Below are 26,749 nucleotides of genomic sequence, written 5' to 3' on the forward strand. Positions count from 1 at the left end.
AGAGAAGGAAAGTTTAGGGTACAAAAGAAATAATGTGCTTTAGAATAAGAAAACACAGGTAATACATAGATAATTCAATCGTCTAAGAATTTAGAGAGCATTTATAATAAAATATGACATATGCCTCTTTTTTCTAAATTCATAATTTTCTTAGTTTGTGAAAAGATGCATGCTTGTTGTGGAGTGTTTGGATAGCACATGGAAGCCAAACTGAGTAAATGAGAATAAATCAGAGTCTCACTATCCAGTGATAATCAGTTTCATTTTTTGTAGCGATTGCAAGTGATAGATTTTCCCTGTTTGTGAATATGAGTATGTGCAAAGCTGTATATTCATTCTAGGCATAGTTACAAAATTTAGATCATACTGTATGTGAAAATTTTTACTTGCTTATCCTTTTTTAATATAATATACCACAAACATCTCCCCTTTTCATTAAATATTCCTCTATAATATTTTTATAACATCATTTTTTATGTTATAGTCATGAGTTTCATTATTGTTGTGTACCCAGAATGTTTTCAGTCTTTTGCTCTTCTAAACAGTGCTTTGGAAAGAAACCTACTTTATTTTTATTTTTATTTTTGTATGCTGTATGGCAGGGGTCACGTTTCATTCTTTTTCCATGTGAGTATTCCATTATTGCAGTACCATTTGTTAAATTTTTGTTTGTTTGTTTGTTTTGGGAAGTGCATAGGCCGGACTTTATTTTATATATACTCAATTTTTTGTTTCCTTAAGATAAATTCCCAAGAGAGGAAATGCAGGGCCAGAAGATGTACAAAATATGAAATTGGTTAGTAAGTATGTCCAAACTCTAAAGAGAAAAGTTATATCAAATCACACTGACATTGGTGTTCCATGGGTATGTCCAATTCCCACAACCCACAATCATTTTGTATCATAACATATTTTACAGGAAGTTAGGGCTACTTAATATGCTTATACAAATCCTTTCTTATGCTTTCAGTTTTTATTTTTGGTAGTAAGCTTATATTAACCTCATCCAAAAAATTGACTGCATTTTCTCCCATTTTATCTCTAAAATATTTTAAGAAATGGATTGTCCGTTCTTTAAAGCTTTGACAAAAATATTATAATTACCTTAATTATAAAATTAAGCTTCTGCTGACCTTGTAGCTACATTTTCTCATTCAAATTATTATTTATTTATTCTTTTTCTCTTTTTTCCTTGATAATATTTTTTATTGTGGCAGCCTACATATAACACAAAATTTCCCATTTTAATCATTAAATTTATGCTTCAGTAGTATTGGTTGCATTCACAGTCTCGTGGTTTTCCAAGCTTGTTTAGAATATTAACTTTTTATCTGCCCAGTATGTTACAAATACCTTTTTTTTTTTAATTTGACATTCAAAGTTCAGTTTTATTCATGGCTTTTTCACATAAAGGAATTTGAAAATATATATCTTTATCTACATTTGTTCTTTTTAAAAGATTTGTAGATCTTCTGGTAATGTTTGTTTTTATTTCCAATTTAAATAATTGGCAAAAGGGTTATTTTGGTTTATTGTGGAATTCTGGTAATCTCACGTAATTTCTTTTTCCAAATCATGTGCTAATTTTTCCAACATCAATTATTGTCTTTCTATTCCACTAATTTTAAAAGCCAGTTTATCATATTTGACTTTAAATTTGAACTTCTACTGAATTCACAGATAGCTCCCACTGTGTTTTCATTATTATATTTTTTAATATGTTTTTAAATGGAAGGAAAAATGATACCCTGACACATTATCTTCTTTTTTCAAGGCCATGTTGTCTTTTCTTTTAGACTCACCTCCTAATTATTTTCTTCTCAAATAAATTCTGTTTTATAATTTAATCCAATTTGCATTGACTGTATTTATTCTTATGGGTGCAGAATAACATTCTTCTGGCATTAATTCTTCACATTCAGGAAAGAAATGTGCCTTCTCTGGCCATTCAAGTTTTCTCTTGCACGTTCCTCAGGAAGATTGTGTTGTTTTCTTTGTAAATCTCATTGACATTTTTTGTTAAATATCTTTTAACTATTAGGAATGCAATTGTTTCTCTTTTTTGTTGGTTTGTTTTCACTCACTTTCACATGTGCTCCCTGTACTTGTGCAAATAATTCTTGATATCCTGACTAAATTACTTGAAACTGAGCTTTTCCCACATATTACCAAAATTTGGTCATGGCATTTTTTTTTTTCATTTTCAAGGCAGTTTCGTGATTTTACTAAGGATCCCAAACATGGAAAGCTGGGTGTGGAAAGCCCCAAGAAGCTTGACACTCTGTCAGGGGTGACTTCCCAACCTTTTCCAGCTGACAGGTCCAGATTTAGCTCCATATTCAATTCTCATGTGTTCCACATACTGTGCTAAATGGTTCCACATGCTTTATCTTATTTTATCCTAATGATAACTCTGAGAGCCTGGAACTATTTTTATCAATCTGAGGAGAGGAATCTCTGTCTGGTTCAAGGGATATCAGGCTCAGACTGCTCTTTTTATTGCATGACAATTTGGAAGACATACCCACTGTTGTGAAGAATAGGCAGAACGCAATAAAGGGTATCTTAAATTGTTTTGTGGGTTAAGCCTAGCTTTACATTGCTAATCTACTACTAGTGAGACACTTGGGAATTAGGGAGCGTCTTTCAGTCTAAACTTAGCCTGTGTCCTTATAGAAAATATGCAGCACATATATCGCCACTAAACAATGGCATCTAGTACCAGCCCCTCAGAAGTATGTCCCTTAGCAAATTCTGAACAACAGTATTCTATACCCAGTCATTTGATTTTCTTATTGAATAAATATACCTTGAAATCTGTTGGTCTTAAATAAGAACTGGCAATTTATGAATATAAATATATAATTATGAATATACTTATATATTCTCTTATTTCTCCCAAGTTAATTGCTGAGTGAATGTGATTTGAATCTATTTTTTTAGAACAAGACTTAATGGGTTTCCTATTTAATAAGAATCACTAGGCCCTGACCTTTAAGAACTTGAAGAAACTAATCATTAGTGTAGAAATTAGCTAAAATGACATGAATCTATGAATGTATAAAGAAGAAATTAAATGGGGAGCTCTTCAATTAATCCACACATAAAATTATTTATGAAATTATAAACCTTTTCAAAGAACTATAGGACATAAAAGAATAGGGTTAGCCTATATAAGGTATTTTTCAGGGGAAGTGAGGACAGCTCTATAGTTTAAAATAAAACTTATGTACTGAACCATTAATACATGAATTTATATTACCATGAAGAAGTAAATAAGCATAATGGTGCACCTCTGTTCTTAAATGCTTTTAATATATATGTCCCCACTAAATCCTTGGGAGCTGAGCTTCATATGACCCTGGTAGCCCTTAAGAGGGGTGAAGGAGGGAAGAGTGGGGTACTTACCTACCTAAAGTGGAAGATGGAGCAGTTACAAAGAAACTATATTCTGTGTTCAGGAGACATGTTCCTGTTCCAGGCTCCTACTGGTGTATTGTAGGCTTTTTATTCCAACCCCAGAATAGCCTGGAGGTGAGACAGAGAGAGACCAATCCCTGAAAGAGAAATCTTGAACTTCAAGCCAGGGGACAGGCTAAGCTCGTGTAGCAAACCACAAAGCCTACCCTAAGGAAAGTGCAAAGTTAGAGAGTAGGAACTCTGAGTCAGAGACTTGAAACATCTGGGCCACTCAGCACAGATCATTCTTGCACTCACCTTCCATAGCCTTAATCATTCCAGAGGAGTATTTTAGGAGTTTGCTGGACTGAAGAGGAAAGTGTAGGGATGTGGAGGCAGAGCCCCTGGGAGAGACAAGTTTCCCTTGTCTCCCATGAGTTGTTGTGAAGTTCTAAATGCTGCCCAGTAGCCAAGTCACTGGGGAAGATAGCTGAGAGCAGACGGCTGAGTCACATGCCAATGGGATACTTGGATACAAGCTGAAGATCTCTGAAACAGAAGCTAGAGTTGGAAGTCCCCACCAGAGATCAGATGGAGGACAAAGCTGAGCCTTCAACTATCAGCTCACACTGCAGGTCGAGAGGAGGCCAGCAAGCTACCTGGAGGTATCCCCATGTGTTGCCTGCAAAAAGAGAATTAGCTGAGGTGGGAGGTGGATCCAAGAGACCCATAACAGAGGGTCCTATACAGGGGAGTGGGGAAAAGAAGCCATGGAGAAATTTAGTATTTGACTGTTTACCCCAAAAAAGGATGAGTTTAAACCAGAATTTGGTGAGCTATCTTAAAGTGGTAAGATTAAGGCTTTTGCCATCAGAGGAAATGGTGGTTTCTGATCTAAATTCAACTCCAAAGTAAGGAAAATTATACATCCTTCCTGGCAGGTCCATGATTTCATAAACTGTGTCTTTAGTAGAAGTAAGTTGAATGGCCTTTCTATCTCATCAAAATTGCATGGCTGAACCCCAACTATTTCCTTCACTCACTTATATGACAAATACTTACTGAGCAACAAATAAATACAATAGTGTCCTCAAGCAGGTTTGTAAAATGAGATTGGCAGAAAAATAAATAGTGGATGGCAGCAGGCCCCACATAAAAGAATGAGTTCAAAGAAAAGGGGGCTTAAGGGCTAAAGGGGGCTGTTTTTCAGAGAAGACGTCCTAAGGAATGTGTGAATGGCAGGTAGCTTCATATGGCAAGTTGGGTGTGCAAGGACGAGTAACCCCAAGATGTAGGAAAGAGAAGCTTACCAGCACTCACAGGTCCTAGAACAGAGAGGGGCGGCAGCCCACCTCACGGGGCTACACAGGGAAATACATCAAAAACATGGGCTCAATCAAGCAGGCAGAAAGCAAATAACAGTGGGGACCTGGGAACTGAGCCTCTGTAGTGTTATAGGGGTGGAGCAGTGGCCATCAGTCAAGCAAGAGTGAGAGTTGTTGAGTTTGTATTTTACTCTCATAGGGATGTGGACCCAGGTAGGATATGGGAAGGAGAGGGTTTATCTCTCCTATAAGCAGGTGTCAGGGGTGGTCCCTCAGGGACCAAATGACAGGGTCAGAGATACTGAGACAGCACAACAGTGTGAAATGGCCCTATTTTAATTCACTATGAAGAGACCATGCTTAAACTAAGTTTTCAAAAAGAGATAGGAAGAACAGTGGCTGACCAGTCAATGGAAAGGCAGGGGGGACTTTCTCCAAAAAGGAGCATTTTCCTAAAAGGAAGCACTGAGGGGCATGCAAGAGAGAAGCAGAGACTGGGCTGTGGGGACAACCCAGGAAACAAGACAGCACTTGAGATAAACTCAGAGTACCACTGAAGGCCAGGGAGCAAGCTGCAAGACCATGGCTAGATAAGTAGGGGCTGGAGGTTCTAATAAACCAGAGTTAGGAATTTGGATTGTGTTATAAACTGATTGGAAGTCATTTAAGTAGGGGAGTGATAGAACCAAATATCTGGCAATACAGAAAATGAATGGGCAGTTTCCTGTTATTCTTCAGTATGTTATTTTTGCTTCAGGGGCAGGAAGCAGCTCCTGTGCAGCAAGTACAGGCCTCTTTCAATGCTCTTCCCAATTTACTGGCCTCTTATTATTATTCTTATTTTGCACGAGCCCTTTGCAGAGAGACTCTGCTTTTTTTTTTTTTCTGAAAATGGGCCGTGTTAGGAGCATTTAGCTCATTTCAATTTACATTTACAAAGTTACACGAAGTTTTTTTTTTTTAGGCATTCAATTTTATTAAGAGATTTCAACCTACTTCATAGCCTTTTGAGAACTGAGACCAAATTTTTCTGTCTCCGTTTCCTATAGAGAAGGGAAGGAATACCAAATATTGGGAACCATGATGGATAGCGAAATCTAGTTTCTAAATAGAGACCAGTTGGCAAATTGTCAAAAATGCTAGTAGAGAATTTGTCCTACTCCCTCATCTCATAAACAAACACATATTAACTGTGCTACAAGGTACTTGGAGACTCTTAGGATGTTTGTGGGTTTTGTTTTTTTCACATCTCTCATCCTTGAGAAATGTATAATCTTAACAAAAAGAAAGGCAGACCAAACAAATGCTGCTTAAATAGAAAAAAAAATCTCTCACAATGCACCAAAGATAGGGGAGGGGAGATAGAGGTAAGTATGTTTTGTCTGGTTTGCCACAGAATCAAAATAAAAATGTAACTTGGTTTCAAAAAAAAAAAAAGAAAACCTCATCAGTTTTTGAGACTTCTCGAAATCAGAATTTGAGCAAACTCTGGCTAACCACGCCAAAGTGTGCCTTTGGACTTTCTCTGCAAAGAAGAGCTTAGGAAGCTATCTAAAAATGCAAGCAAGGGGAATGCTTAAGGCTCAGAACCATTTTAGGGCAATTTAGAAAACCACTTTATATGTAAATTTTGTTCTTAAATATTGAATATACTCATAAATTATCCATTTATTGAAGTATTAACTTAACATAGGGTTTCCTTTTCTACACATCAGCATCTTCACAGAGTATACTTAATGTACTTCAATGTAATTAAATGTTCTAAAACCAATGTTTTTCTTTATTGGATGGGTAGCCCCCAAACTTCACTGTGCAATGAGTTTTCCACCATTGCAAACTAAAGCATCCAAAAGTAAGTGAAGTCAGGTGAAGAGGTGAAAGAAAAACACCCAGTTTACCAAAGGATTCCACTGTGTGTCTCACAATGGGGTTTGTGCAAGTGAAAGTGTCCTTATTGAAAGCTACTCTTACTGAAAATAAATGTCCAATGTTTGCCAATTGTTTTTGAGCTTTTGCTAAATAATGATGGTGCTTTCCTTGCCAGTGTATTGGTGAATCATAAAAGTCCACATAGGAAAGGACTATAGAGATTATTTTCTCTGAGGGTCTGGTGTGTTGAATAATCCTCCCCAAGAGCTATCTCCGCATCCTAATATCTAGCACATATGAATATTATCTAATATGATAAAAGACCTTCTATGGTAAAAGATGTGATTAAGTTAAGGCCTCTTGAGAGGAAGAGCTTATCCTAGATTATCCAATGAGCCCTAAATCCAGTGACAAATATCTTCATAAGAGGAAGCAGACAGATTTGATAGGCAGAAGATAGGGAAGAGAAATGGCACCATGGAGGCAGAGAGTGGAGTCGCAAACACAAGTCCAGAAACTCCAGCAGCCACCAGACACTGGAAGAGACAAGGAAAGGATTCTCCATGAGAACTTTCAGAAAGTTCCCCAGTGACACCTCAATTTTGGACTTCTGGCCTCCGCAACTGTGAGAGAAAAAGGTTCTGTTGTTTAAAGCCACACCATTTGTGGTACAGTGATAGGAAACTAATACAATGCCTCTTTTTAAAGATAAGGAAACCAAGACCCAAACAGATCACAAAACAAGTTAGCTCTTCACCTGGAGTTCTAGGTCAGCACTAGAAGCCACACCAAAGACCCTTTCTGTTGTCCTCACTCTGCTTCTGCCATATTTAAGGCATTGGTCTTTTCTTCCTTTCTGGGATCCCTTGGTACCAAGCATTCAGTATTTCCTGCTTTCTCTGACCTCTCTGACTTTGTTTACTTTTGCATTTGCCTCCCTGTGTTTCCATGTGCACCCTCTAAATTCACCCTAAGTATTGTGCTCTCAGCCTCTTCTCCCCATTTTCACATTTTACTGAGGGACCTCATACAATCCTAGGGTACAAGGACCCTTCTGTAACTTCTCATTGGGCTGTTACAGCCTTGCCTTCTCTTCTGAGTTCTTAATCTGTATCTTCAACTGATGGCTAAGTGGCAGTCTCTACCTGGATTCCTCACAGGTTTTGGTTATGATAGTTCAAAAAACAAATCTGTTTCTCCTCCCATGGACCTATTCCTTCTTCTTCCTTCTCTGCTTGGTTTATCTGTATCCACCTGGGAATTTTACTGTTATCTTATACACCTCTTACTCCCTCAGCACCTACAAACTACTTTCAAAATGTCTTTTTGCCTCTTACCACTGCTCTCATTAATTCTGGTCTAGAGAACTACAATGGCCTCTAACTGGATTATTTCTCAATTCCACCTTTTGTAATCATTTTCTACTGCTGCTGTAACAAATTCTAACCAACTTGATGGCTTAAACGCAAATTGATTATCTCACAGTTCAGTAGGTCAGAAGTGCAACAGGCATCTCGGGGCTAAAATAAAGAGGTTGGCAGGATTGCATTCCTTCTGGAGATTCCAGGGAAGAATCCATTTCCTTGCCTTTTCCACCTTCTAGAGTTCACCCGCATTCTTTGCCTCCTGGCTCCCTCCTCTGTCTTCCAAGCCAGCAATTGTGGGTTGAGTCCTTCTCACGTTATACGACACTGATGTCCTCTTCTCCCTTCCTCTTTCACTCTTAGGGACCCTTGTGATTACATGGGACCCACTCAGATAATCCAAGATAATGTCCCTGTCTAAAAGTCTGTGATCACTAATCTTAATTCCGTTCTGCAACGTAACCTCACATACTTCACAGGTTCTGGGGCTTAGAACTTAAACATTTAGGGGAGGCTGTTTCTCTACCTACAACAGTCCTCATCTCCATTTCCACTGCTCCCGCCCTAGTTTAATCCCTAATTTATGCCTTTTACAAAGGTCTATTAACTGCCCCCTCTTTGTCTCTCCCTTATCTCTAATCCTTTTCATCGCCAGCAGTTATCTTTCTGAAACACTGATTTGATTAAGCCATTGTTGTTCATGTTCTCCCTCACTGGGTGCAATTCCATTGGGCTGCAGTGGTCCCTTCCTATCTGGCTCCCCCACTTCTTTCCTCCATCACTGTTCCTTCTGCTGTCACTGCTCCTAACATACCTAACATGCTATAGGCACAGTTCCTTTTTCTCCAGCATGCTGTTTATGCTGACCTTTGTTTTCCAGCTGTTCTCCTTCCTGGCATACCAGTTCCCCTTCCCCATCTGAATTTCATTCTCTTGTAAAGGATTTCAGTAATAGGATTAAGATCCATATTGATCAAGGTGATACACACCTTATAGCCTCATCAAAAAGTCTTTATTATAATGGGTTCACACCCACAGGAATAGATGAAGCCTAAGAACATGTTTTTCTGGGATATATATAGCTTCAAACCACCACAGAATCTATGGCTGATTGCATCTACAATCAGCAATGAGAGGAGTCTCCTCGTTCAATTAGTTTGAGGCCTTAAAGTGATAACTAAGGATTTCAGCAGTCAGAAAGAAGAATTTCTATATTTACTTCAGCCAGCCAGCTTCTTCAGGGGAATTCAATATCACCTTCATTGATTTTCTAACTTGTGGAAACAGTTCTGTTTCTCGGGAGAACCCTGACTAATACATTCATTCATTCTATACATTGATTGAGCACATACTATTTGCTAAAACTAGAATCAACAAAAATGGGAAGGCATGGTACTTGCCCTCAAGAAGAACATAGTCTGTTGGTCTTAAATAGATATGGGATCACACAAAATGCATGGCTCCTGTTTTAAAAATATATCTTTGGCAACAGAGAATACTGATCAAATAATTTTGTGAGGAGATACAAGGAACACTTCATAAAACTGTGCCATTTAGTCAAGTTCTGGGAAACTAATTAGGAAATGCTAGATCACGAAGAAGTAAAGGACATGTCTTTCGTCTTTGTAATGCCAGTCACTTGGAGGTGTTTGTTAATTGTTTGGTGAGGAAGTTTGGAGAATTGGGATGGCCTGCTGGGGAGTGGGCTATTAAATAGGATGTAACCCTGGAATGAAGAAGAAGAAGCAGAAGAAGCTTTCCAAAGATAGGACTCGGCACCACCCAAAGAAAGCTCTACAGAAGACCCCTAGGTTGTGTGTGGTGGGAAGGAAGATACTAAAACGCAGACTCCTGGGCTCTACTGCTCGCCTACAGAATCAGAACTTCTGACGCTGAGAGTCACAAATCAAATTTCTTAGCAAGCTTTGGCACACAACAGTTGGAGAACCACTGAATTAAAATAAGAATAGAGAGTAAGATGAGAAGAAAGTTTCGTTAGGACTAATGAAAAGACATCTGAGAGACACATGTTTGGAACACTCACTTAACACACCTTTGTTGGAGCTACAGTTATGTTTTTGGGCACTGTTCTAGGCATAGTGGTAAACAAAAAGAAAAGGTCTCTAATCCCGAGAAGCTTGCTTTCTTGTGAGGAAAAGCATAAACAAACACATTTCACAGATAAATCACTGTGTTTACTAGTAAGAAAGGGCATGGGTTCCTTGAAGGAGTAGCATTTGAGATGTGATCTGAGGGTATGAAGGAACCAGCATAGGAAAACTTGGGGAACAGTTTCCACACAAAGAAACTCACGAGGGCAAAGACCTCAAGGCAAAGAGATATGACAGACTGCTTAAGGAAAGGACAAAAAAGGAGGTTGGTGCGGCTAAATCCTAGTAAGTAAGAAGCAAAGTGAAATGCGGTGAGGTGGAGAATAATAAACAGCTGAATTAATCAGTGCTTTGGACGACCTGATTTGCTCAGAATGAGGTACTTCCAGGACAGGGGACTTTCATGAAAGTCCCAGGCAAAGAGGGACCAGTTGGCCATCATAGGCCTTGAGGTTTGAATTAGAAGAATAATGGGAAGTCGTTAAGGCTTAAAGTAACAGGTTTTAAGTAGGTCCGAGATAGGACATGATTTAGATTTTCAAAGCTTGCCTATATTGCTGGTAGGAAATTGACTAAGCTAGGTGCACACAGCCAGAAGAGACCCTATTGGGAAGATATGGCAGTCATGCATGTAAAAGTTGATGGTGATTTGGACCTACATGGTGACAATGGAGACAGAAAAGTGAACATATGTGGGACACATTTTGGAAGTAGAAACAAAAATATTTTGCCGATTACATATATGTGGGGATGACAACAAGGAAAGAACCCAGGTAACTATGGAACTGCTTTCGCTCACATGGAATATTCTCAGGAAACTACGGTGTTGAGTGAAGACAGGCACATTCATGGAGGTGTCAAGTAGACAGCTGCATATGAAAGCCTGCAGCTCTGAAGATGAATAGGAATGCATTGGAATTGAGAAATTCACTGGCCTTGAAAGCTGGTGACCACACATCACCTCAGAACTTTGTCCTTGTAGGATGACCTTTGTCACCTGTACCCATATTTTCACCTACATGACAGGGATGGGTAGAGGAGTGCCTGGCCCAGGGCTAAAACCTGATACACATCAGCCAGCATGGTGACCCTCGAGTTAATACAAACCCTCCCCTGGGGACATCAAAACAGCAGTTCAGGAACTAGGGTCTGCTTGAAAAAGCCCCCCTATGAGATTCAATCTTCCAGCCTTGAAGCAGGAGAGATATATGATACAGTAAGAACTCATTTCTTCCCTGTAGAATTTAGCTATTTCTGTGTGACTCGAGGGCACAGTGCTAATCACAGCTGGAAGGCAGAACACTGAAACTGAGTGCATGTACACTTCGCAAAATCTCACATTAGTGCTTCTTTGCCTAAATTTCCACTGGGGAATGCAGACAAATAGATTTAAGTTTGTTAACTTATGTCAAGACAAAAAAGAACATGCCCTCACTTAAACAACCCAAATACATGGAGCCCAGAACAAGAACAAGGGCTTGAAATTCTGTAGAGCTTAATCATACCTGGATATATCCCAGAGTATGTTGGATAGATGATTAAACAGTATTGGCGGGGGGTGCAAGGGTACTTCAGTGGTAGCATTCTCACCTGCCATACAGGAGATCTGGGTTTGATTCCTGGTACATGCAGTTCCCCAAAAAACAAACAAACAAACAAAAACAACAAACAAGAATTCAACAAATGGTGGTGCAATAATTGGATACTCACATGGAAAAATGTGACCCCACCAAACAACATACACAAAAAAAGGATTGACAAATTCCCTTGAAGAACTGGAGTAAAAACATGGAACTATTAAACTTTCCCACCTGGGAAAACTAGATACTCTCTCAAACAGTAGGAACTCCTGAGTTAATAGGCCAAGACTTTGATCCGGAGGCTTGTTCTTATGAAATTTATTTCTGTAGTGGAGAAGCTAAGCCTTCCTATAATTACACCTAAGAGTTACTACCAGAGAACCTCTTTTGTTGCTCAGATGCGGCTTCTCTCTCTCTAAGCCCAACTTGCAAGTAAAATCATTACCCACCCCACTACATGGGACATGATGACCAGGGGTGTGACTCTCCCTGGCAATATGGGACATGACTCCCAAGGATGAGCCTGGCCAAAAGAGGGAAGAGAGATCAAATAGAGTCATGGAGGCTACTCTTATGCAAGTTTCAGCTAGATATTGCTAATTGCCATGATCTGCCAAACTCCAACGAACATAACTCCTGTTAACTCTAAAGAATACCCAGGGTTCTATTTGAACTCCTACAAAAGTTTTACGCACTAAGTTTACTTCTCAGAAGCCTAAAACCTTCAAATGGTTCCTAGGCTAGATAAGTCCTGACACCCAGAGGTGCCAGTCTCTCCAAGAACATCAACCAGTTCCATCCTCCTCTCCCATATTGTCCACACACACCCCTTTCCAACTTGAAAAAGTTAGAATGGGCATAGCCCAAATATCCCTAAAGATTGGGAAAAGGATCAAAGGAGAAGGAGGAGTTAGAACAGTTAAGATTTGACAAAAGAGTATGATTGCTGAATCATTGTACTGATATTTCTTTTTAGTCTCCAGTATCTTGGAGCAGCAAGATGGAAAATCCTGAAATTATGGAACTGCAACCCATACCAAACATTGAAATCCGTTCTGTATCTACTTATTAACAGTACTTTGAAATGTATTACTTTTTTGTATATATATCACACAATAAAAATGTAAAAAAAAAGAATGCTTCCTAAACTGCCTGCCTTTCACAGGCTAATCTCGCAGTCCAATGCAAAGAAAATACATCTTATCACCTTCCAAAATGGCTAATATTGTAGATATCAGCTAAAATGATATCTACATGGTTTCCAAAATTATTCCTCAGGGTGAAATTTTTTAAAGCTATTCCTCAAATTTGGTTACTGCTTTAGCTCTTTGGACATACAAATCACTTGTCTTTTTCTTTCTTTCTCTCTTTTTTTAACCCTGCTCCTTCCTATTACCTCTATTACGTGGTAGCTATGGTCATCCTGATATACTGGATGGAATTTAATGATTTAATGCCCCATTCCTGCTACACCATCTCCATGTCTTAACAGCCCTGCCCAAGGCATGTACAACTAGACTCAATTACAGGAAGAGATGACCTGTTTTCTGTAATAATGCTTACTTGAAACATGACCCTTCAAATGAATTTTGAAGTTAGACGGTTATAGCTGTGAATTTCAGCCAACCGATGTGGTTTATTGCTACTGAAATCATTTCTGTTATTTCCAACTCTAACTGTAAGGCTTTGAAATTCAACCCTAAAAGCAAATTGTGGCTGCGCTAGCTGAGCGTAGGAAGAACGATGCTCTGCTTCCCCCGTGTGGTAAACCTTGATATTTCACTCTGAAGAAATGACATTCCGCCAAAACCAGAGGGGGAAGCAAGCGCTGTCAACAGGTTTATTTTTTATTTTAAATAACCCATGTCATGATTTTCTTTTTCGAACGAAAAGTCTAGAGCAAAAGAGCCAAGCTTTATTTTATGGCATCCTTAGGGCAATATTCTCTGTACTTTTCTTCTAATTTCAGAAGTCAGTGAAGAGCTTTCATGACTGTAAAAATAGAGAATTTAAGGCTACTTTATAATACATGCAACCCTTAATGGGAAGGCAGGAATAAGTTCACCTATCTCTCTAGCTCTTCTATTTTAGTAAATGACTAAAATAACAACATATAAATAAATTGATGTTACTCTCCATCCTCCATCAGAAAATGGTGTATATGGTAGGCAAAAACTTCAGGTTGAGAAGCCCTGGGAGTAGGGGCAGCACCACTTACCTGGGAAGTCTTTCCCCAGAACCCCTAAAAGTGAGGACTGACTACAGGGTCTGTTGAACCATCTATCTTAAGAGAAAGGCTGTGCGCAGGAGCAACACTTATTTGGGAGATGGCTAGGGAGTCAGTACCACACAGAGACATGGCATCTTCTCAAAGCTTCTTGGAAATGCAGCATTTCGGCACCACCCAGACCTACAGAACCAGAGTCTACATTTTAACAAGATCGCCTGGTGTTTTGTGTGCACTTGAATGTTTGAGAAGCACTGAACTAGAGCAATGGACACAAGCGGGACCCCACCGATCAGGGATCTACAATCCCAGGTAGAACAGCTTTGTAGACGTGATAGTAAGATTGGTGGTAGTAGTCTACACCAATAACAATACTAAATTTGAGTAACACCTGTGAGCACTTGGCATTTCGGTGGTCTGTGCCCAGGCTTAGCATGCTTTGGTTAATTGGACCCTTGCAACAACACTTGGTGTTAGTGAAACTGGGGTATGGTAAGATAGGTACTGTGCCTGAATCCCAGAGCTACTAATGGATGGAGAAAACAGGATTTGGACCCAGAATTCTTAGTCGAACACAGGCTAAGACAAATTTAAGTTAGAACATATATTCAGCTAGAGAAACAATGCTCAAACTTAAGAGTATATCTGTAGTATCCTTAGGAAGTAGTAAAAATTCAGATTCCTGAGTCCCCATACCAAAACTTCTTTCAGGGTATAATTTACTCACTTCAGCCCCAAAAGTCAGGGTGAAGATTCAGAGGAACCAGAGCTGATGGTATAGATTGACAATCAGTGGTTTGAATCTAAAAAACTAAATAAATATTTATTTCTAAGCAACTGCTGATAAGAGATGCTTCCCTGAGAATTATTGGTTATGGCCCTGAAACTTAACTTAATACAGCTCTGCTTTTTGAAGATTTATGATCTTTGTAACCACTGATGCAGAAATCAAGGAATTAAATAAGCAAATTCACAATTCAGTTTCAAAACATGACTTTGTAGCGGCTCTATACTTCTCAGGTGTAGATCATTATTTTTAAAGTCATCTAAAATTTCAGTTTTTTGAAAGCACAGAAAAATTTTTAAAAATTAAATTTTTTAATTCCTTAATAAACTTCAAGGTCTATCATCTTTCCTTTTGACTCTTTTGGGAGGCTCTTATCAAGAATATTTTCTTAGAGTTCGCAAAGTGCCTCCATGTGGATTCAAGTTCAGCTAAAGGAGGTGGGTTTGTCTTTCCAGGGAATTTTCAATTATTTCTCATTTTCACAGAGTCCTTTCATGGTTATAGTCTGCCTATTAGAATAAAATTTGCTGAAAATTTTATGTCTGATAAATCAGGAATACATTGTATGTTTTATGAACCCTGATCTTTTCCTAATAATTAGCTAGTCTGAGCATCTCATCTTCTTAATACAGCCAAATATGAACCTGAGGCTGATTTGGAGAGAGGCCAGGTCTGGTTTAGATAGATCTAAAGCTTTTGTTTATCGGATTTACTGATAGTACAACTTTTCTTCTCATCTTCGACCTCGGCGCACCCTAATGACAGGCTACTAAAGCCATGGAGCCTCTACGTTCTATTGTGTTCTTGTCAGTTTCAACCCTTCATAGGCAGCCAACCCTCTCACGTGAACACTAGGAATAAATAAAAAAAGACAAAGTCTCTGCTTCACTGCTGTCGCTAATAATCAATAGCTCCAAACCTACAGGGTTTGCTGCCTCCCCCTTGCACTCCTGTCCACTTAAATCTGCTGCAGGTAAGAGTCAGCTTCCCCCGCCAGCAGGAGCAGGACCTCTGCCGATCTGACACGACAGGGCAGCACTGTCTTCTGCTTGGACGCCCAGCCATCTTTGCAGAAGAAGGAGGACCAAGGAAGTGGATAATGATCTAAGTTCTGAATGTAAGAACAATGGTGCAGTCCAGTCTTGGCAAGGTGCCCTCCTTACCCACAATACACCACAGACCTACGAGGTTGTTACACAAGTTGCCAGTATGGCTTTAAGCAATGGAGAACTCAGTAGCTGGAAAGCTAAGATGTTGTTGAGACCTGGGCTTCCAACTGGGAAATTACAAGCTGGAAATCTTCATAAGTAGGCCCTGACTGGTGATGGGTGGTGGGCCCTCCCCTTCAGCCTCAAGTTTCATGGGTAAGAGAGATCTAACAGCAATTATTTTCCCTCCCTTGTACTCTGCCTTCTTTTCCTAGCAGTCCTTGCCCTCCACCCCTGCAGAGAGGTGAGAGCCTATGTCCCAAGCAAGACCAACCACAGGTGTTCCCAGGAGTTATCTGTTGATGTGATTGTGAAAGACAATATTTTGCAGATCAGGTCTGCTGGAAGCCATGCTGCCATTTTGTGGGGAAAGCCAATCCATAGAGGGAGAGGATGAAGACACTCCACAAGTGGACAGAGAAAGAGAAGCCAGGGGAGAGGAAAAGGAAGAAAGAGATGAAAACCACTTTCAGTCAAGTGGCATCTTTCATATTTGAGCCAATGAACTGTTTTCTGCTTATTTAATTTGAATTGATTTTGGTCTCTAGAATGCAGAATGTCCTGCCGAATCAATATGGCATGAGGCAGAGGCATTTGGATCAGAAACGCATCAACAAAGGCTGAGAGGAGAAGGAGAGCTTGTCTTTCAGGGCTGTGGGACTGTTCTGAGAGTGACAAATACTATCTCACTTTATTCTCGCAACAGCCCTAGGGTAAAACTGCTGGGAAGGCTACTCTAAGCTAAGCTGCTGACCCAAGACCATGTCACTAAAAGAGAAAGAGGGGGGTACTCAAATGCAGGTGCTCCCCCTCCAGAGTCAGTCCCAGCAATGAGCTTCCATCTTCCGAAGCCTGTTTCTGTCCGCATGGCTCAAGAACTACCCCCTAGGGCAACTCTGGTATTAAATACAGCAGTTTGCAAATCCATCCAGCCGATTACCAGGTGTCCAGGGCTCTCTGTGCCCTTTCACTATGGGAAATTCAGCCGGTGCTGGTAGTGGTAGGATTGTTTTGTTGACTGGCGGATCTGACCATTTTACATGTCTCCTTTTGTGGAGATATTTAATCCACCTAGGTTTCCAGCACCTATTTTGGCTTGTAGTCTGAAACAACTGTCAGACATGCTGAATAATGTTTTATCACATCTCCAGAGAATAAGAAATTGTGTTCGATAAAGATCATTTCCCTCCTGCCCCATGCTACTCCCCTACTCACCGACCAACAGCTGCTTTAGGCACAATTACATCCACTTTAAAAAATATTTTTCGTGACAATGTTCTCTTTGAAAAAATTAGGGCTGGTCCTCTGCCAGTTGGAGATTCAATGTAACCAAAGATCTTAATTCAGCTAGAGAACTAAATTCACTGGAAGGAGAAAGAAAAACTTTTGCAAATGTGCTGTTTGCATTCCTACTGTGAAATAAGATCAGACCCAGTACATACCTGAGAAGAACTCCTGTCAGAGCTATGGAAATCTTGTTACATGATAGGAAATCTGGAGTGAAAAAGAAACCACTCTGCTTCTCTGCCTAACAAGATGTATTCCTTAATTTCCTGATGTTCTCTTGTAAATCTCAAAAGTATGATAGGTTGGTAAACAGTGATGGGTGGGAAGAAGGGGTAAAAGTTCTAAAGAATAAATGGACAACATGTGAGATATCAGATTCCTTCAGTGAATTCACAGGGAATCATAATTTGCTCCAAACTCCATAGTATTGGAGCACAAATTAAAAGTGTTTCGAAATTGAAAAAAAAAAAAAAAAAGATAGGATATCCAAAACGTCAGAGAGTACTTGGCACTCGGTACTCACTGCTCATTGGGTCACCCCTCTTTTAGTAAAACTTGAATTCATGTCAAATGCTGATGCACTCTGAAAACTCTGAGAAGATATTCCTGATAGAAGTTACCCAAAAGACTTAAGGGGAAGTTGAAATTAGTCTTTAAGTTATTCAAGAACTGAGACATTGAAAACGTTTCTGTGCTTTATAAAATAGTAAAATTTTAGAAGTGACTTTTTATTGACAGTCTACAACTTAAGCATTCTCTATTATAATGAGCAAATAAAAAGATATTTTTCCAAACCCAGTATTAATTTGTTTAGTTAATATCCTTGATTTCTACCTCAGTGGTTTCAAAGATCATAAATGTCCAAAAGGCAGAACCACATTAAGTTGTTTCATGCCCTTAAACCAACAATTTCAGGGAGGCTCAAATTATCATCTGTTGCTTAGAAATAAATACTTTGTTCAGTTGGAGATAGAGAAATGTTTATGGCCTCCTCTGTTGGATGATCTCAATCCACTCACCTGGTTTCATATGGTACCATATACCAGCTATGCATTGTTGAGACACAAGTGCCTTGAATATGTTAACACTGACCCCTGGCCTCTGCCTCAAATGCATGTCTTAGTTCAGAAATCCCTTTCCACCCATCAGTCATATATATATATATATATATATATATCACCCCATAAGCTTCAAATACCCTTCCTGGCAAGCTACACAAAAAGAAAGCCTGGGGTAACTTTGCACTGTTCAAGACAAATGCTTGGAGCCACCACTTTGCAGAAACCTCAAGGGTAAGGAAGGAGCAGGACTCACCATGCTCCTGCAGGTCATCCTCATGCTCTCCACACCTAGGCCTTGGACCAGCACCCTAAGATGAGAGGGAGCCAGACAGTAGCTCCCAACACCCAAACACCAGCACCCAGGAGGCTACCCCTGCTTTTGGCACAGTAGAGAACTCAAAAAACAGGCATCAGATTAAAACCCACATGTCCAATGGATTTCTGTTTTAGTGGCAGTAATAGCAGCATCAGGAATAGCCAACAAACCCTAAATCTATCGGGGGAAAAAGATTACGCAATTACCAAGGTTTTCGGTGTCCCTGCTTCAATTAGTCATGAAAAATAATTCAGAATATTAACAGATAGAAATATAGAAATTTTCACATGTAGTTATTTTACACAAGAAGAGAAGAAACTTGCACTAAAGAATTTTAACTTTAAACCAAATTAGAACTCAATCGTGCATCAACTAATGAATGGATGGATTAATAGCATGCAGCATATTCATGCAATGGAATTTATTTGGCATTTAAAAAGGAAATGAAATATTGATACATACTATAACATGATGAACCTTGAAAACATACTAAATTTAGAAAGTTAGTCACAAAACACGACATTACATATGATTTCATTTACATGAAATGACCAGAATAGGCAAATCCATAGATAAAGAAAATTATCTGGGGCTGCGGGGTTGGGAGGGAGTGGGGGAAAATTAGAAGTGACTGCTAATGGGTATGGTGTTTCTTTGGGGGAGAAGACAATGTTTTAAAAGTGATGGTGGTGATCATTGCACATTTCTGTGGATAAAAACCACTGACTTGGACACTTTGAATGGGTGAATTGTATAGTGTGATACACTGAATTTAGACACTTTTTAATCTTAACTGGAGTCCCTGTGCATATGAGCCCTTTGTAAATATGCTTGTTGAAGATGTTATTTTTAGTTAAGTTGTGGCCCTACTGGATTACTGGAGCCCTTTCTTAGCAGAAAGAATTCAGGCATGATCAGAGAAAACCAAGGGACCAGCCAGAAGACGGTCAACAACTCTGAAGAGAAGGGAGAAGACAGTGCCACATGACTCGAGAACCCCAAAGATTGCTAGCAGCCAATATCAGAATTGGGGAGAAAGCATTGCCTTGCTGATATCTTGATTTTGGACTTCTTCTAGCCTCAAAGCCATGAACTAATAAATTCCTATTCTTTTAGCCAACCTGTTGTGGGGTATTTGCCATGGCAGTTCAGGGAAACTAAGACAGTATAAAAATAATGGTGTTATATTTTTTAAACACTTAAAGAGTCCTAGAGATTTATATTTAACTTAATTCTAAGCTAGCGGCTCCCGAACTTGAGCCCACCTCTGCCTCACCTACAAAACCTACTCACACACAGGTTGTTGGTCCCCATCCTTTCGTGTTTCTGAGTTGGTAGGTCCCCAAGCACTTGCCTGTCTCATACATTTGCAGGTGATCCCGATGTGCTGGCCTAGGGACCACACTCTAAACCAGCAAGCCTTGGGATCAAGAGAAGCATTTGCTCCCAACAGAGCCCTGACTCATCTCTCTATATGGCCAATGATGTGCGTAGGATAAAATAATTTGCACAGAGCAAGAGGGAGCCAAATGAAAGAATATTCACGTTAGAAATAAAGTTCAATCTAGCCTCACTGCTGAGACGTTGCTATGCAACGAGGTTTGGCTTTGGAGGTTGTTTATGACACCTGTGGACCTGGTTTTGCAATCCTTAGTCCCTATGATGGGAAGAATAAACTAAGCTTTATAGGGAGCAAGACGTTTTTGTGTGGCCATTGATAAACTGAACGAAGCTGTAGTTCTCCCGTATGTCACTTTTTTAGGTATGCAGTTACAGTACATCTGCCTTGCAGCCTGGTTAGATCCTTTATTTAATTAATATATTCCTCTTTGTAACTTAATGAGATATTTTTAGCTAAAAAATGTATGAGTCTAGTAGAATGGTAGACACTTTGGTTATCTCTTTCTATCTCATCTTTCTTCCTTTTCTGAGGCATGGCTCCCCAATTTAGCAGCTGTGGAATCTTGGCCTTGATTTCTCTAAGCCTCAATTTTCTCACAGATATAAGGAGGGTTAGATACTAATTTTCTAGGGCTGCAGAGAAGATCAAATTAGGTAGTGAAGGTTAAGTGCATAGAATAGTGTTTGACATGTCAATCACTCAAGGAAGAGACTCTTGGAGTTTGAATGTCTTCAAGTTCTACAGGATGGGAAATTGCCATTCTGGACATAAATACTCAGCTAACATATTCTGTATCCCCACCCAGTGCACCTGTAAAAAAAAAGTCACATGGGTTTTCTGGACCATGCATGTTCCCCAAATCCATTTTGGTGGACTTTTGCTATCTCTGGCTACTGTTCAGTAGCCTTGTATTGGGTGAACTCTCACTAGCACCTGACTGTTTCTCCTTATACTTAACTGCTTTGCCTAAGCTTTACCTTTCTTTTTGGGTATAACCTGGAAGACTGAGAGCCTCTTAGCAATCAATACTTGAGCTGGGCCTGTTTGATAGAACCACAAGGGCCCCAGATGACAGATTAGCAGTGGTGGATGGATTATTGACCTGGTTTCTTATTTGTACATAACCAAACCCACCTAAGTTAGTTTCCTCCTGAAAGAAGTTATTAAAGTATTGTAAAGAGTTTGTGGAATCATGAGAAGAATAGAGCATCAGGCTTAGAGGCTGCACAACCCAGCCAAATTATACTATGCAGTACTCAAGCAAGACCCTAGAGCCACTGCCACTGGGCATAATTTCTTTCAACACTGTCCACACAGTCCACCAGAAGCCACCACTCAGACGTTTGCAATAGCTGTCTCTGGAAGCTGAATGTCTCCTGGCCACCCTCAAGTGAATTACTTCACCCAGTACTACATTCTTCATACGACTGCTCTCCAGGCTGGAGCCACAATGTGGCTGAGTCAGATTAGCAGGGTCGAAGTCAAATAGCAGTGTCCTGTCCTCCAAGAAGGCACATGTCTGGCCTCGATATGTAAAGGTGAGATGATAAGCAAAGGAGTGTGATCCAAAGTTCTGGGCAGTGAAAAATCCAAAGAAATATCTGTACATATCCATATGGGTACACAGGCCTTAGGACAGCCGTGCCGAGTCCCCTGCCCAACAGTAATGCATTGTGGACAGAAGTCCTACAGTCCTTGGAGAGACTCTGGGAGTACTTACAGGGCAAGTGGACCCAAAGGGCCTCAGGACAGTACAAGGGGAGTGAAGAGCCCACAACCCAGACAGCCAGAGCCCACAGTGGGAAGGGAGGACACTAATAGGCCCAGATGGACAGAACAGAGGCCAGCTCCCAATGCCCATGTGCACAAACCGCATCAGCAGAGGCTGGATGGATGCAGAGGACAGGAATTGGACCACTCCCCCCACTCCAAAGCCAAAGTGATTAAGAATCTCCTGGGCATTTAAGCACTCCCCAGGGAAAGAAGAAATCAGAAGAGGAAGGGGAGAAAATCTATGAACAGAATATAAATCCCAACAACCCCAGCCCTACACCAGAAATGACACCGTGATTTGAGTTGGATATCATTATGGATTGAATTTTGTGCCCTCCCAAAGATATGTGACTTTGTCTGGAATCAGAGTTGTTCCAGGTGGAATTAGTTAAGTTAAATGAGAACACACTGGAGTAGGGTGGGCCCTTAATCCAATATGTCTGATGTCCTTATAAGAAGAGGAAAGGGTACACGTCAAACAAGGGGAGAAGGCCATTTGACACCTGAGACAGAAAAAGCCATACAAGCCACCACTAGAAGCCAGGAGAGAAGCAGGTAAGAGATTCTCCCTTAGAGCCTTCGGCAGAAGCATGGCCTTACCAACCCTTTGATTTTGGAGACCTCCAATCACCAGAACTATGAAACAATAAATTTCTGTTGTCTTAAGCCAGCCAGTTCACCATTCTTTATTACAGCAGCCTTATTTTGAGGCTTGGTTGAGCTCAGTTATTCATAATTTTACATTTTGTACCTCAGATTTATGACTGCAAAATCTGAACCTGTTTGCTTACATTATTGACTTTTTGTGGGGTTGGTGAAGACTGGCTTATACATTAGGTCACTGAGCAACAGCCTAGCTGCTCCAGGTCTCAGTGGCTCCTTCCAGAATGGGAATTTTCATGGGGAAGAGAGCTTTAAAACAGCTCCCCCACCCCCAAAACACAATATTTTCCACAGGTAAATTGTGCAACCCTCTCCCCAGTAGCATCCTCTTAGACACTCTCCCCAGGATCTTCTAAAATAACATTTTCATTTCTTAACATTGTCCCTAAAATCTTTCATGCTACCTGCACCTATTCCCCACCCATCTCCAAGGAATAGGAATGCCAAGGCTGTTAAATAATCCTGATTTAGCTTTTTCTGTACTTTAAATACTCTTATTCCTACACACATTCTCACCTCCTTCCTTCTTTAAAAAAAAAAATAGGTATTTCTCTACTTTCATCTGTGCTTCTGATAATTCCTTCTGCTTTTTTTAGAGCTCTTACTCTTTAATTGTTCCCTCTCCTCTCCAGCACCCACACTTTCTCTCTTCAGGTTATTTTGGTTCAGCAAATATTTGCTGAGCTCCTCTTATGCATAATGCACCAGGCTAGGAATACAAAGGACAGTGAAGCTATTCCTTGACTTCAAGGAGTATGGTCTTTTCAAAGAATGGAAAGAAGCGTTCCCCAATGCTGCAAACACACTGTGAGAAGCACTGAAGGACTGAGAGTTTTCCACCTTGTCCCCCACTGCTGGTCCTCACCAGCCCCTTTTGCACATGACCTTAGCCTACAAACTGCTTCTCTCTACCTCTTTCAATAATCCCTCCTTCTTGGGAGAACCATCCTTGACCAACTCTTCCCCAAACCAGCTGGCCTTTAGCTAAGTTCCTCTTGTCGAGCCTCATAGAGCATCATACCGTTCCTCCCCAAGTTAAACTGCTCCCTCAGTTCTTTCTCATCCTCAGTGTTTTTGAATGAACACTTATGCTAAGGGTGTTCTTGTTGATTTTCACAGGCTTTGGTGTTATGACTTGGATCAAACTGGACCCTGCTGCTTGGTATCAACACAAAGACAATAGCCTTGGAGAAACTGTTTAACAAGCTCTCACAATTACATAAGGTCAAATCCCCATAGCAAGTTCCTTATTTTAGACACACATATATGTGTGAGTGTGTGTCTGTGTGTGTACACCTCCTAGGGGTTCTGCTTCTCGAATTGAACTTGGACTGACTCAGGATTTGGAACCATGAATGGCTCCAGAGGAATTGATTCTTTGAAGGAAAAGTTGAGTTGATTCTGGGTTATTTGGAGTTGGCTTTTCTATTTGATTAGATTGAAAGGCATTAATTACTCTGTTTCCAGTGGTAAAGAAGCCACTGGTAGCATATGGCAAGCAGTGGTAATGTTTATGGAAATTATCACCTGTTTATAACTATAATCAAGATGTACAGAAGGCAAGTGTCTGGCTGATACTTACTGCTCTATAACATTTTAGTGAAAATAAGAAGTATAATGTAGTGGCTAGTTAATTGCTTCTACAAATGCTGAAGGAATTAGGAAGAAGATGATGAGATCGGGGTTTTGAATTCCTAGCTTAAGGTTTGCATAAAGGTCTACCCTGACTCACAGGCTATGGCTAATGGCTTGATGAATGGTCAGTTACTTAGAAGGAACATGATTGGAAAGGAGGTCTGGGAAGGGATATGTGGAAAGATCTCTCTAAATGGGTACAGCTTGTGAAGACATTTATGTCCCATATGAATATTTACTAAAAAATGACCTCAGCACAGGAGGATTTTAATAAACAGGATATAGAATGACCCATCTGCTGGATGCCAGTCAGCCTCTTTCCCCAACCACTCCTGACATTGCCTAATGAGCCTATGAATAAAGTAGCCATGGAAGCTGTGGTAGAGGTTATATGTGAACTCAGTAACATGGACTTCCACTCACCCAGGATGATTTGGCCGCAAGCCACTACTGAGAGCTCAATTTGCCAGGAATAGAGACTCACACTGAGCCCTAATATGACATCTTTCCCTGAGGGTATCAGTTGGATAACTTCCATTATGGAAAATACAGTGTTTTGTTTTAATTTGAACAGATATTTACTCTGGATATGCATTTGCCTTCCCAGCTCACAGATATTTCACAAAGTATTGTTTTTGCTAAGGAACTTATTTCACACCAAATGAAATATGGCAATGGGCCCACGTTCATGGAATTCACTGCTGTTGTCATGTTCCCTTTCATCTTGAGGAAGCTGACTTGATGGGACAGTGAGTTGGCCTTTTGAAGACTTAGTTATGCATCAGATAGATGAGAACACCTTGGGGGGCTGAGGCTCAGGATGTCTTCCAGGAAGCTGTATTTGCTCTAAATTAGCACCCAATATATAGTGCTGTTTTTCCCATAACCAGAATCCATGGGTTTCAGAATTCATGAGTCCTAGAATCATGGGGTAAAATGGGAGTGGCTTCACTTATTATAACCCCTGGCATCCACTAACAAAGTTTTGTTTCCCATCTCTACAACTTAAGGCTCTGCTGGTCAAAGGTCTCGGTTTCAAAGGGAGGAGTGCCTCTACAAGAAGATACAACAATGATACTATTTAATTAGAAGTTGAGATGGGCACCTAGCCTCTTTGGGCTTCTCATGCCAGTGAGTCAGCATGAAAAGTAAGGAATTACTGTACTAAATGGGGGTGGGGGTGATTGTAACTATCAAAGGGAAACTCTGTTGGTAGCATATAATAGGGATAAGGTGGGGTATGCCTGGAATACAGGAGGTCCTCTAGAATGTTTCTTAGTACTCCTGTGTCCTGGGATTAAAGTTTATGGAAAATCCAATTTAGATAGCATTGCTAATAGCCCATTAGGAGTGAAAGTATGGATCATCCTACCAAGCAAGAAGCATAAGCTAAGGTGCCCCATGAGGACAAATGGGCTAGGGAATGGATAGGGTGAGAGCATAGTTCTAAATAGCAGCTATGACCACTTGACTGGTAACAAAAGACTTCAATAGTCAGGAATAATTCTTCCTTATTTGATGAGATCATTATCTATCATCTATTTATTGAAATAATTATATATATATCAAATATATTAAGTAAGTTTTTCTTTCCCCCTTCCATTTCCCAACCATCTAACATAAGATGTGTTAATAGCAGTTAACTTGGTGTTTCATTATTTATATCTAAGGGTTATCAAAGGGGGCATGAGTATGAATCAGCTGGAAGAAGAATGAACATCACACAAATTATGAAAAGTAACTTTATATTCTCTTTTGTGGAAAGGACCAGCTTGATTTCCTTGCACAATTGCTAGTTGCATCTTTAAGTGGATGCATAGCTTTGTCATTGTCTCTGTTTGGAAATTAAGTGTGGTTTAAAGAGAGGTATAAGGTGTTAATTTGCCAAAGGGTGGACTGTGGGGGCTTTATAACCTGTCGATGTGGCTAAACCGGATTATATTTCCCAGAATTCTCTTCCTTGTATGTTTCCAGTTTGGATGGGTCACAAGGGACGTATTTATATGAGATTTGGAATGCATAAGTGAAACAAAAGCGATTTTATTTTTATGCTTAGGTTAGGGAGGGTGCTTTTGTGACTCACACACATTGTCACTTATCTCCTGGCCAGAAGACAGTAAGAAGGTCAGCAACTGTTCCACCCTCTTCTAAGATTCTCTTGTAGATTCTTTTACTCTTGGGTCTGGTGTGACCTTCCTGCCCAAGAAACCCACTATGTCATAGTCTGAGGAAATGAAAACGGGCTCAAGTTGGAGTCTCCCCATGTAGATTCCAGATCTTTCTCATGAGTTCTAGTTCTTGTTCAGGGGCTACAGCTTGTATTGTTCTCCCCACTGAATATCCATCTTTCCTTCCTAAATGCCCCCATTTCCTTACCCATTTCATGCAGGATGAAAGAGAATAAATTTGTAGTAGAAAAAATATGTGCTAGAATTCAAGGGGTCTGAGTACAATTTATTAACTGTGAGGCCTTCAGCAAAAATCCTGTATTCTCTGGGTGGTGTGTGAAACCAAATCAAAGGTTGTATGCTGGAAGAAATCTGGCCCAGGAATGTGCTCACTTTGGTCCTCTCTGTGAGAGCTTCCAAAATGTCTCAGTAAGATCTGAATTTGTCAATATTTTAAAATGAGATAAGTAATGACATGCACACATACACATGCTCACCCATATGTACACACATACATTCCACAGCTCTAGGTTGTCTTCAAAATTCAAAAGAGCTCACAGCACAAGGCTGATAT

The 26,749-nt window shown here is 40.1% G+C and overlaps 1 long non-coding RNA gene across 4 annotated transcripts in view; it reads left to right on the forward strand.

Moving 5' to 3' along the window:
* The window catches only part of LOC143688648 (uncharacterized), a 55,713-nt gene extending 30,473 nt beyond the window's left edge, over positions 1 to 25,240 (forward strand). For 3 of the 4 annotated variants that reach the window (XR_013178203.1, XR_013178200.1, XR_013178202.1), the window contains 3 exons: positions 21,254 to 21,474; positions 23,492 to 23,596; positions 25,018 to 25,240. This is a non-coding gene — a long non-coding RNA (uncharacterized LOC143688648). Of the gene's footprint in view, positions 1 to 21,253; positions 22,265 to 23,491; positions 23,597 to 25,017 lie in introns of all 4 variants that reach the window. The other variant, XR_013178201.1, reaches the window with a different exon arrangement.
* Positions 25,241 to 26,749: the final 1,509 nt, after the last annotated feature.

Source organism: Tamandua tetradactyla, chromosome 6 (genome assembly GCF_023851605.1).
Source record: "Tamandua tetradactyla isolate mTamTet1 chromosome 6, mTamTet1.pri, whole genome shotgun sequence".
Taxonomy (NCBI): domain Eukaryota; kingdom Metazoa; phylum Chordata; class Mammalia; order Pilosa; family Myrmecophagidae; genus Tamandua; species Tamandua tetradactyla.